At 45.9% G+C, this 12,357-nt stretch overlaps 1 pseudogene across 1 annotated transcript in view; it reads right to left on the bottom strand.

Annotated features, from left to right (window-relative positions):
• Positions 1-11,240, bottom strand: part of LOC146963110 (NACHT, LRR and PYD domains-containing protein 12-like) — a 59,597-nt pseudogene extending 48,357 nt beyond the window's left edge. Inside the window, exons 1-4 of the transcript XR_015035149.1 lie at positions 11,222-11,240; positions 10,594-10,758; positions 1,842-3,663; positions 495-668 (exon numbers count right to left, since the gene is read on the bottom strand). The product of XR_015035149.1 is annotated as an NACHT, LRR and PYD domains-containing protein 12-like (transcript). The remainder of the gene's footprint in view (positions 1-494; positions 669-1,841; positions 3,664-10,593; positions 10,759-11,221) is intronic.
• Between the last annotated feature and the right edge of the window lie 1,117 nt (positions 11,241-12,357).

The raw sequence follows: 12,357 nt of genomic DNA, 5'->3' as shown, positions 1-12,357 counted from the left end.
TTGTCCTTCCGCCTTACCTGTCAGGTTGACCTGAGTGTTCTGTGTGCTTGTGCTCATGTGTGACTGTTTTAGTTCAAAGAGTCAGCAGTAAAGTAAATTATTTCAATTTAAAGTATCATGTGGACATTCAACTACTTTACAGTTCCCAAATAGGTAAGTCTTCTTTTAAGACTTATCGTTGTCTGATACCACAGTGATATACTGTATTCTGCAGTGTGAACAACGTCCCACATTATATACACACAGTACATACTGAGGCAGTATGTAGTAGGCAGGTGTTTGCGGGTGTTGTGGCATTTGCATGTGTTGTGACCATTTTCAGCCACTGTATCCTCCTCATCCTCATCCTCATCCTCATCACACTAAACTCTGACCCTTCACCTTCTACCAGCTGTAGTAACATGTAGTCACAATCAGTTGCTGCTTCAAACTGAACTTCACACATTTGAAAGGAACAAAGACAAAAGTCCAACAGGTCCAGTCAGTGAACTCACCCCAGAGTATCTAGCCTACAGTTTGGACTCTCCAGCCCAGCACACAGAACCTTCACTGATGAATTATTTAGGTTGTTCATGCTCAGGTCCAGTTCTGTCAGGTGGGAGGGGTTGGACTTCAGAGCTGAGGCCACAACTTCACAGTGAGTTTCTGACAGTCGACAACCAACAACTCTGTGAAGAGATAAAATATCAAATGTGTCAGAATCAAATCAGATGAAAGCTGCAGTAGAAACACAGTTGATGCATCTGATGACAGGATGTGATGATATGATGAACATCAGAGCTTAGTATTGGGCGATTTTGACATTCTCAGATCGTCACCAATCACACTCCCAGGAGATCGCCGATAGACCTATTTATCGCCGGGGTCCCGGGGGGGGGGGGGCGTTCCACGTGTTCGTTCAACGGGGGGGGGGGGGGGGGGGCGTATGAGTTTCGCTTTTACCGTGCCCTGCTGTCATGCATGCGCGCTTCTCTCTGTGTGTGTGTGTGTGAGGGCTAATAATGGAGAAAGAGCACTATGATCAATGAACGGAACACTATTGCGTTGCCGAAAGCCGAAAAATCTGTTCATGGCGGACGTAATTTATTTGTGGCATATCAGTGAACACCTCGTCGGGCTGTGACAGGGCTGGCGTCGGCATCCTAGTCACAGCCACAACACCAGCTAAACGTGTTTCCTAAAATTTGAGGCGGAGTGGCCACCCTGTTTACCACAGAGATTTTGTGTGCGGTCATATGACTACCTGGCTCCGTCTGATTGGACGTCGCCAGTAGCTGCATTTGATTGGTGAAACACTGTCATTTGATAGAGTATCTGTTGGAAGCAGCCAGAGAAGCGGCTTCATTAAAACAAAACAAACAGATTGCGCATTGGATCAATAAAAAAAAGTAGCGAGTATGTGTGTGTGTAAAATCGGCAGGAAAACAAAACATCGCCGATCGTCCTTCCAATCGCCAATAGACGATTGGATCGCCAATCGGCACAACCCTATCAGAGCTTCAGCTCATCTTCTCTGACTGAGTTTGACAGGAAACTCTGAGACCTGCACTGTACCTTGGTCTGTGTTTTAAATGAAGATTCATCAGGTTTGAACAAAACCAAAGAGTGAAAATAAAAAACTAAATGAGTGTTTTTGTTGATTAAACAGCAACCACCACAACAAGCTGAAGATCCACGTGTTGGAGCTCACAGCCTCTACTGCACCTCCAGAAAAAAAAACAAGACTCACTTGGAAATGTTTCAAAGTCAAACCAATAATAATGAAAATCAGTGAAAACGGTGTTTATCTGAACTCAATTAAACCACTGATCATTAATTATACTGGTCTTGTCTAGACTCACCGAGCCTTCCTGCAGTTCCTCACAGCTGGGATCAGTCTCCGTCGTCCTTGCTCTGATGTATTGTACTTGCTCAGGTCCAAATTGTCCAGAACCTGCTCTGACATCTGCAGCATGTAGGCCAGAGCTGAGCACTGGATCTCAGAGAAGAAGTGTAATCTGTTCTCTGTCTCCAGGTACTGTTGGATCTCCTCATGAACTGACTGGTCCTTCATCTCCGTCAGACAGTGAAAGATGTTGATGCTTCTGTCAGGAGAGATTTCATCACAGTTCATCTTCTTCAGGTTGTTGATGGCTCTCTGGATGGTTTCTGGACTGTTGTCTGCCTGACCCAGCAGACCCCCTAACAGCCTCTGGTTGGACTCCAGAGAGAGGCCATGAAGGAAGCGAACAAACAGGTCCAGGTGACCGTTTTTACTGCTGAGGGATTTCTGCATGGCTCCCTGCAGGAAGTCATCCAGGGTTAAAGCAAAATCTTGTTTTCCCAGGAAGTTCTCTAGGACCTGTGTGTTCCTGTTGGTGAAACAGTGGAACATGTAGACTGCAGCCAGAAACTCCTGAACACTCAGATGAACAAAGCAGTAGACTGTTTTCTGGAAGATCACACTCTCTCTTTTGAAGACCTCAGTACAGAGTCCTGAGTTCACCAAGGCCTCTGTGACATCCAGACCACACTGCTCCAGGTCTTCTTGGTAGAACATGATGTTTCCTTCCTCCAGCTGTTCAAACGCCAGCCTCCCCAGCTTCAGAAGAACTTCCCTGTTGGTCTCCATCAGCTCCTGTGGACTCGTCTCATGTCCTTCACCGTACTTGTTCCTCTTCCTCTTTGTCTGGACCAGCAGGAAGTGTGAGAACAGGTCCGTCGTGGTCTTGGGCAGTTCTCCTCTCTGGTCTGTGGTCAACATGTGCTCCAGAACTGTAGCACTGATCCAGCAGAAGACTGGGACTTGACACATGATGTGGAGGGTCCTGGACGTCTTGATGTGTGAGATGATCCTTCTGGACAGATCTTCATCACTGGACCTCCTCCTGAAGTACTCCTCCATCTGGGCGTCAGTGAAGCCTCGGACCTCTGTTACCCTGTCAACACATGTAGGAGGGATCTGATTGGCTGCTGCAGGTCTGGAGGTGATCCAGACCAGAGCCGAGGGAAGCAGATTCCCCTGGATGAGGTTTGTCAGCAGCACGTTGACTGATGACGTCTGTGTGACATCAGACACAACCTCCCTGTTGTTGAAGTCCAGTGACAGTCGGCTTTCATCCAGGCCGTCAAAGATGAAGAGAAGTTTACAGACAGCCAGCTGCTCTGCTGTCACCTTCTGTAATGTTGGATGGAAAACATGGAGCAGCCCGAGAAGACTCAACTGCTGATCTCTGATCAGGTTCATCTCCCTGAACGAAAGCAGAACCAGCAGACTGACATCTTGGTTCTCCGAGCCCTCGGCCCAGTCCAGAGTGAACTTCTGCACCGAGAAGGTTTTTCCAACGCCAGCGACGCCGTTGGTCAGAACCACTCTGATGGGTCTCTGTTGGACAGGTGAGACCGTAGAGACGTCCTCTCTCTGTTGGACAGGTATGTCTTTAAAGATGTCGTTGCACTTGATTGGAGTGTCATGGAGGGTCTTCTTCTTGGACATTGTCTCCAGCTGTCTCACCTCATGTTGGTTATTAACCTCTTCACTCTGTCCCTCTGTGATGTAGAGCTCAGTGTAGACTTTGCTAAAATGGATTACACTTCCTGTTCCCTCAGTTCCTTCAGTCACTCGCTCACATCTGCTCCTCAGACTGATCTTATGTTGATCTAAAACCTCCTGCAGACCACGATCTGCTGAGAGAGAAGAGACAGAGTCAGACTGAAGACAGAGAGTCTGACAATCTGATTGCAGTATTTAAGAGAGAGAATTAGAAACAGTGAAAGTCATCACTAATAATTGATCATTTACTTTTTAATTTCTCAAATTCTGGGAGCAGAACTGAGAACATCAGAGACACTCAGGATGAGATGTAAAACATCTTTAACAACCTACAACCAAGTCCAGTTGACCTAGATACAACTTTAGTATGTTAATGTAACGCTGGGTGCTTTGTTATTGTCATCTGAACTGAACATTTGGCTCATGAGCAAATGTTGGCGGCTGGTGCTAAAAAAATTTTTTGGGGGGGGGGCATTAAAGATAAATAAAGAGCATAGCTAACTTCACATCCAGCTAGCCAACTGTGAGAGGCCTCGAGTGTAACTCCGTCCACGGTCACTTGCCTGCTGCTGGATTTGTAAGTCAGGTTGCTCCGGTCCAAGCTCCTTTATCCTATTTTTTCCTCCAGCAAACGCCTCGTGAAAGGATTATTTCATAAAGAAACCGATTTTTCTTTTGCTGCGGCCACCATTGTCTCCTGTCTTGTTGTTGTTGTTGTTGTCTGTCTGCTCCGTGTGCACGCGGACGCGTCTGTAGCTGTTTGAGTGACAGGCACGGCTGCGCTGCCAGGGGTGTGACTTTGATTGACAGGTATCATGAATCAATCCGATTGGATGAAAAAATGACTAAAACGCGCCGATTCGCCACGGGCGCAGAGAGCTGTGCCCGGAGGAGAATTTTTAAAGGGGACCCATTATGCTCCTTTTTCCACAAACTAAAATAGTTCCTGGGTGTCTTAAAGACATGTCTGTGACGTGCTTCGGTCAAAATACCCCAAAGATCAAACATCACACCTCTTTTCATCCTCTCAAAAACAGGGCTGTGCAAAACGGTCTGTTTCAGTGGCCCCTCCCTTTAAATGCAAATGAACCCCTCCCCCACGATGTCTAAGTAGTACCTATACTGATTTGGCCAAAATGCAGTGTGCAAACAAAAGCTAAATCTGCAGTACGCAAATTGCTAGTATCTCCAGTATGCATCTGACCAGTCTACATTGTGTAATGAAATGCGCCCATGACCTAGTGTCACCCTAACCAAAGATGGTATAGAGTAGTCTTTGCCATGTAGGCTACTGTAACCATGTAACATGTAATATAACTTAATAAAATAAATTAAAAATATATGCAGACTGGTCAGTTCACTGTAAACAGTTATTTATTGATGTAAATGTGGTGATTTGTGCACATAGACTACAGAGCTCCGCAGCACTGCGCCTCTCCTCTCCTCCTCCTTCTCACAGTTTCACTTTTCATTCAAACTAATCCAACTGCCACAATTGTAAGATTTCATCAATGAGACCAACATTTATCTCCTAAAAACAATAACCACACGGCGGTAAACGTCTAAAAAACCTGTGGGTATGTTTATTAGCGATGGTTTTCTCTACCGCGATGAGCACGGACGTCTGCCTGGCCAAGGAGGCCTGCAGACGGGCAGCTGCCTGTGTGAGGAGCCGCTGCAGCTCCGGAGCTCCGGTGCTCCGGTGCTCCGGCGGTCCAGCATTACGTCGGTCCGGTGAACAATGGCGCCCCGGCGGTACGTCGCTGCTCACACAGGTACAGCTTCACTTACATGAAAAGTCGGTGTAAACTTATAAATAAAACTTAGTAAAGTGACGCTACAGCGCTACAACATGCAGGGAAATAGCAGGGTGTAGTCCGCTCCGCTCTCCGCTGTGACACCAGCCACAACAGAGCAGCATGAGAGGAGGCGGGGCCGGCTGGAGCAGATACCTCGGCATGACCATGTAGGGGAGTCCGGCACACCATGACGTCAACGCGACCTCATGTAAAAAAAAAGTCAGTGCAACCGAGTGTAACAGGGTGTGCAGATAAATCCCAATCATCTAGCAGGGTTTACCTCCAAATACTTTAACCTCAGGATATGGCACTTCCACAGCCTCTAGAACCATTATCCAACATTTTAAACATATAAAAGTCTGAAAAGCTGGAAAAGCATAATAGGTCCCCTTTAAGTTAGAGACCAGAATGAAGTCACATGGAAGCCAAAAGTTTAAGAGCCTACATACACACTCATGTGGCCGGCACCCCTCACTATTGAAATGTATAAAACAACCCAGAATAAACCCAATATGAAATGGAAAGGCTTACAAATGTAAAGGTAGAACCCATTGAGTGAACACTGAACAGACGAGGCAATTACTTTTTATTATGTAATTATGTTTACTGTGTCAACACTTTTTTTCCTGAAATTTTGATGGGGGCGGTGCCCTAGCGCCCCCTATTCAGAAGAACTTGTGTGCATTTTTAATGTCCACTCCAGAACAAGACAAACGGTGCCGTGGTGGCACTGCCATCACACTGCACCTTATCAGTCTGTCCAGTCTAAACCAATGAAAACATTAAGGACAAACTACAGCAGGGGTAGGCAATTATATTTGTCGAAGGGCCAGAATTTTTCTCATCAGACACCTTAAAGGTCCCATATTATGCTGTTTTTCAACTATTTCACATGGTTCTAAGTTGTCCAACCATATAGTATTCCTAGTGTATTGTCCCCAAATCAATCTGCAGCTCTACATCTCAGTGATCTAAAAGTGGCTCTCCAGAGCTCTCCTGAGAACGAGCCATTTCTGTGTCTGCACCTTGAAATGCAAATAAGATGTGTAAACCACGTCCACTCCACATCTGTCACAGGGAAAGGGTGTGGTTTTCACTACAGGTACATGTGCCAGTGTTGACATTGGGACAGGGGTCGGGCATTGATTTCCGAAAAAAAAAAAAAAAATTCTGAGACTGGCATCTTGTCTGAAAAAATGTAAATGTTCCTTCTTTCTTTTTTCTTTTTTTTTACTGAGCCAGAAGGAGAAACATGGAGAGACTCCTACTACCATCAGAAAGTTCTGTTCTGTTTTTCACGGGGAGAGGGTGTGGTTTTCACTACAGGTAGCCTACATGTGCCAGTGTTGACACTGGGACAGGGGTCGGGCATTGATTTCTGAAAAAAAAAAAAAAAAAAAAAATTCTGAGACTGGCATCTTGTCTGAAAAAATGTAGGCTAAATGTTCCTTCTTTCTTTTTTTTTTACTGTGGCAGAAGGAGAAACATGGAGAGACTCCTACTACCATCAGAAAGTTCTGTTTAAACTGTCAAATAAAAAAAACAAGTGAAACTGAGGAGCGCAGCACAAACTGTGCACTGTTGTATGGACTGATGAGAATATTGACGTGGTTTTGCTCCGAGAGAGGAGACTTCCTCCTTCAGATGTCTCTCATTCCGTGATGAGGACCACTGCGCTGATGAGAAGTGGTATCATTCCAATATTCTCTGATCCGCGATTTCATTTTTAATGACAGGCGGCTGTTTTTCAGTGAGTGATTCAAATCGATCATCTGGCGGCCGCGGTACCGACCGCTCCTCCCGTATCTACCGCTTCATGTCAAATGACGGACGGGGGGAGAGAGAGAGCGTGTGTGTATGTGTGTGGATGGGGGGGGGGTCGCTGTTCCGGAAAAGTGTCAGCGGGCGGAGCTCACATTTTTCCAGACTGGCCCAGGGGGAGTGTATAAGGAAGTACCGGGAGGTGGAGTCACTTGAGCTCAGCGCATCCTGACGTCAAGTCTGCCAGCACTTCCAATTCGCCCGTTTGGAGACACAATCTCAAAAAAGTGTAGAAATCAATTAAGGGAGTGAACAGACTTTTTTCACCTCCAGGCGTCATAGAAAGGCCACGGGAACACATAGGACCACTACAAACCTGTAGAAAGTGGATTTTGCATAATATGGGCCCTTTAAAGACAGGCGGCTGTTTTTCAGTCAATGATTCAAAAGGATCATCTGGCGGCCGCGGTACCGACTGCTCCTCCCGTAGGCCTACTGCTTCATGTCAAATGACGGACGAGGGGAGAGAGAGAGAGAGCATGTGTGTGTGGCGGGTGGGGGGGTGGCCGCTGTTCCGGAAAAGTGTCAGCGGGCGGAGCTCACGTTTTTCCAGACTGGCCCAGGGGGAGTATAAGGAAGTACCGGGAGGTGGAGTCACTTGAGTTCAGCGCATCCTGACGTCAAGTCTGCCAGCACTTTCAATTCGCCCGTTTGGAAACACAATCTCAAAAAAGTGTAGAAATCAATTAAGGGAGTGAACAGACTTTTTTCACCTCCAGGCGTCATAGAAAGGCCACGGGAACACATAGGACCGCTACAAAACCTGTAGAAAGTGGATTTTGCATAATATGGGCCCTTTAAGGCCCCCACATAGCTACTCAGGCGTATTGTGCGCATATTGTGAGCAGCGTGGACTCCATGCGCACTGTCCGCGGACGTTTGAGCTTTCATAGTCGGGCGTAGGCTACGGCGTCACATTAAAAACAGGTCGATGTGAAGATTTCCCGCCGAGCAGTCTATTGTGTGACACCGAGTATGCATACGTGGAGTCCGCGCGGTCGTAAATATTGATGTTTGCGTGCACAGGTCTGGCGGACATCCGCTTTGGGTCTGCACTGAGTCTGCCTCGAGTATGCGCTGATGTCCGCGGACACATGTACGCCCGAGTATGTGGGAGCCTTTAGGGGCCGGACATTCAAATAGGCCTAGATTGAAATTAAATTCACCTTTTGCCTAATAATTTGGTTGTTTATATTTTATATTTTTATTTCACTATCATTTTCATTTATACACATCTTTGGTGGACATCATATCATCATTTACATATCATGCTGGAGCTTTACACTGTAGACTTGTATCCTGAAACATGCCCTGTGATTTTCAGCTGAAAGACCCCCTCCCATGAAAATCGTGTTTTTCATGCTTTTCACATGTTCCTGTGGCATTTTTCTTATGTTAGAGGACATATCAGCAGAAAAGGAAGTGCAGAACTGCATTTCTGAATTTTTCTGCCTTCAAATTGCTGTGAACCAATGGCAGACGCAAACTGGCCATTTCAGAGAGACTGGGGTTGACGTGTCACAACCCCAGGGGAGGGCACTAGTGCTACAAGCTCCTGCCCCGCTCTGCATCTGGCTCAGAGGCTTGACAGCTCGGTGTAGCGGCCTGCAACAGTCTGTATGGGTTCGCCACAGTTTCTCTCCGAGAAAAAAATGTTGTTTTTTTTAACAGAGTTTTATCCTCTTTCATCTCTGTCAGTCAGCCCCTAGTTCAGCTGGACTCATCTCTCTCTCTCACACACACACATAATGATGCGGCCGTTGCTGGTCGGGGTCAGCTGGTTTACAGCCGGCCAACTCTGAAACACTCAAGACACAATAACATCAGGAATACAAGCGAGGTACAGCTCACCTGGTAGAGCATCTCTCACTGTAAGCAAGGACTTTACTCCAGTCTAGAATCGAATCCCAGTGTGCTATGATATGATGATGATGATATGATATGTGCAGTATATGTGTGTGTGTGTGTGTGTGTGTGTGTGATGTGTGGCCTCTCTGTCAAAAATGCCAGGGCCTCTTTTTGGTGCCAGTCCGCCACTGATACGGGTAATAAAAGCTAAACACGCTGAATCGGTAATTGTACAATGTCCAGCTGTCAGCGAGCGGGGGGGTGGGGTGGCTGGGCGGTGCAGAGCGGCGCAGTCTCCGCCCACCCTCCAGAGGTGCATTGCTAATGAGCTGCTGGTGCTGTGCAGAAGGAGAGCCCTGAGAAATGGCACAGATTTTGTGATTTTGGCTAAAAACTTCATAATCACAATTTAGAGACCAGAGAGAATGTTTTAAAATAACCAAACAGGGTCGTGGAGGGGGACTTTAAATATGCAAGGAGGCTGACCATCACAGCACAGGTCTGTTCTGATGATACAAGTCATTGGTCCTGACATGTGTTTCTCTTCTATAACACACATTCTACATCTTGGAGGCGACGGCTTTCCACACATGGGCTTCCTTCGTCTTTCAAATGAGGCAGAGCTCAGTGGGAAACATTAACTCTTTCGTGACTATTGACGAGTAAACTCGTCACAGCGTGCCGAACGTTCAGGACCGTTGACGAGTTAACTCGTCAAAACCGTTTTTTTTTTTTTACAGATTATGATAGTAGACACTCTCAGGTCCCTGTGTGTGAATATGGTAGTCCTCTGATATGTACAACTGTTTTAAACAATCAAAACATAATGGTTTTTATAAACTATGTGATCTTGGTTTTGTCTGAGTGGCCTAATCGGTCTCCTTGAATGCTGCTCTGGGGACAAAGTGTAGTGTGCTGTACGGCTGTCGGCTACACCGTGTTGCCAACTTGGCGACTTTCTCGCTAAATCTGGCGACTTTCCAAACCCTCTTGTTGACTTTTTTTTGTCAGCGACTAGTAACAAATCGAGCGACTTTTACTGGTGCTGTTACAAACACTTCTGGTTTGGAGGATCTGAAAGCACGTTATCACAGTGCAGTGAGCACTGTGCAGCGGGCGCTGTGAGCCGGCCGCCCCCGCCCCGAAGCACTCACCGGCGGTCAGTCACACAGGAGTGGAAAAACTCGCGTTTTTTTCGAGGAGCACGTTGGAAAGTCACTCTTCAACCACGTGAAAACCGTTTGTTTCTAGGTGATGTACAGAACATTTATCATTAAAAATAAATCCCCAGCATTTCTATATTGTCAAGATGCAATTAATATATTATCAGATTTTTGTCTTGATAACAGAATCTTTGCCATTTTGACCATTTTTTAAATCTGCCTGTCTCTTGTTACTCAGAATTGCCTAAATATGTCCAAAATTGCCTGACCCTGACCACTGCTGCAAAGCAGCTTTAATTACTGATGTGATTGTTCATCAATATATTTTATACATTAACAAACACCTGTTGGTTTCATTTTTTTTATTGATAGACCTACATTTTCAGGTTTAGATGAGTTTGTGTAAGACACAACAGTTACAAAGACATACCTGCCCAGTCCATCACAGAGCTGCTCTGATTGGCTGTCTGCAGTCCACCTCTGGTTCTGGGTCTTTGTTCACACTGGGGACAGGAGGCTTCTCCTGAAGAACCAGACTGGTCCCAGTCTGAGGTGAAGCACTGTCTGCAGAACCAGTGTCCACAGCTGGTGGAGACTGGATCCTTCAGGACATCCTGACAGAGACCACAGCAGGACAGCTGCTCGTCCACAGAGACACAACTCCTCTTCCTCTCTCTGTGAAGACATGGACACATTTCTGTTTAAACTAGTCACCTCCTCCAGGCCGTTTCCTCCTCCTCTCAGACTAGTTCAAGATGATCTGACCCCTTATAATCTATAGTCTCGGAATTTATTCATAGTTTCTCATATTGGTGGACTTCAGATCAGAGCACCAAACATAAACTGCAGCATCCATGATGTTGGAGCCATTTTGCTGGTTTTGTGTTTTGACCACCAGGTGGGGTATTTTGTGTGATGAGCCTCAGGTGTGTGTGGAGGTGGAAAGCAAACAGTTTTCTGACCGTGTTTGAACGTGATCGGCAGTGATTTAAGTGATTTACAGTGATGAACCGATTGAAGTGATTGACTGTGATAAAGGTAATGTATCTTTCACTTACCTGAGAGCAGCAATGCCATGCCTTACCTGGACTGCCTTACTCTCTCTCTCTCTCTCTGTCTGGACTGTCAGCCCTTGTTGTGGAATATTTATTTATGTGTGAGAACTACAAGGTGGTCTGTTCAAACAAAATCAGACACCCTGATATAGTTTGAATACGCCATGCATACCAGCCTAGTGACAACAACAAGGCTACTGTAGATTGGGCTGAGTGAAGAGCATGTTCTAGGTCAAGGACTCTAAGAACTAAACTATAATGTGTCTTATCAGATCACATTCACATTCAGACCACAAGAAACCTGTGCCTCCGTGGCAGATTTTTTCCTTGGATGTTCCCAGGTTTTTGGGCGTCTGTCATATTGTGTCTCTCAATAAACCCTGTTGCTGTTGAATGCTGTCTTGTTAATGTCCCTGAGTCCAAGTGTTAGTAAACTAAGAAAACTACAACACCACCAGCACAGAAACAAAATGCTGGATGTTAGTTGCAGGTCTCTTACCTTGTAGCCAGAGGCTCATTACTGGAGGACATCATCTTTGGATGGATTACTGTCTTCAGATCGTGGAGTCTCTCCTGTGTCCATCACTCATCTTCTGTCAGTCTGAGAGTCAAACCATAGACAGTCAAACCAGTAACACTGACGGTTAGCGCATAAATACAGGAAGTAGACCCAGGTCTGACAGAACAGGAAGTAACAAACACAGTAGCTACACAGTTAAACTCAACACTGCACCTCACACAACCAACAGATCCTTATCTTCTCCACAGTCCACACAGAGACAACAGAATCATTAGGAAAGAACTCACCTTGTTCTCCTGCTCTGCTCTCCTGCTCCTGCTCAAACCGCTGTTTGATTTCCGTTTGCGCCTGTGTGGTATATTGATGTGTTGATGAAAAGAAGGGATCACCGCCGACACGTCTTTTCTACCTGAACTAGAGTGAATACGGTAGGCATGGTGCTTGAGCAAAGTGAAGGTCCTAAAAGATACATAAAGCCTAAGTGTTTTTACTAATATTTGTTATTTATGAAGATTGAGGATTTTCCTTGTGTTTAATCAGGTGCAGGTTTTATTTTACCATATTGTTCTTGGTATTGAACCCAATTATTGTCACTGTTTGGTGAAATGTCACAATAAAA

Source organism: Trachurus japonicus, chromosome 23, assembly GCF_045865225.1.
Source record: "Trachurus japonicus isolate A0001 chromosome 23, Traja_1.0".
Lineage (NCBI taxonomy): Eukaryota > Metazoa > Chordata > Actinopteri > Carangiformes > Carangidae > Trachurus > Trachurus japonicus.
Note: the sequence above shows the minus strand (reverse complement) of the source record. Positions and strands in the feature narration are given on the sequence as shown.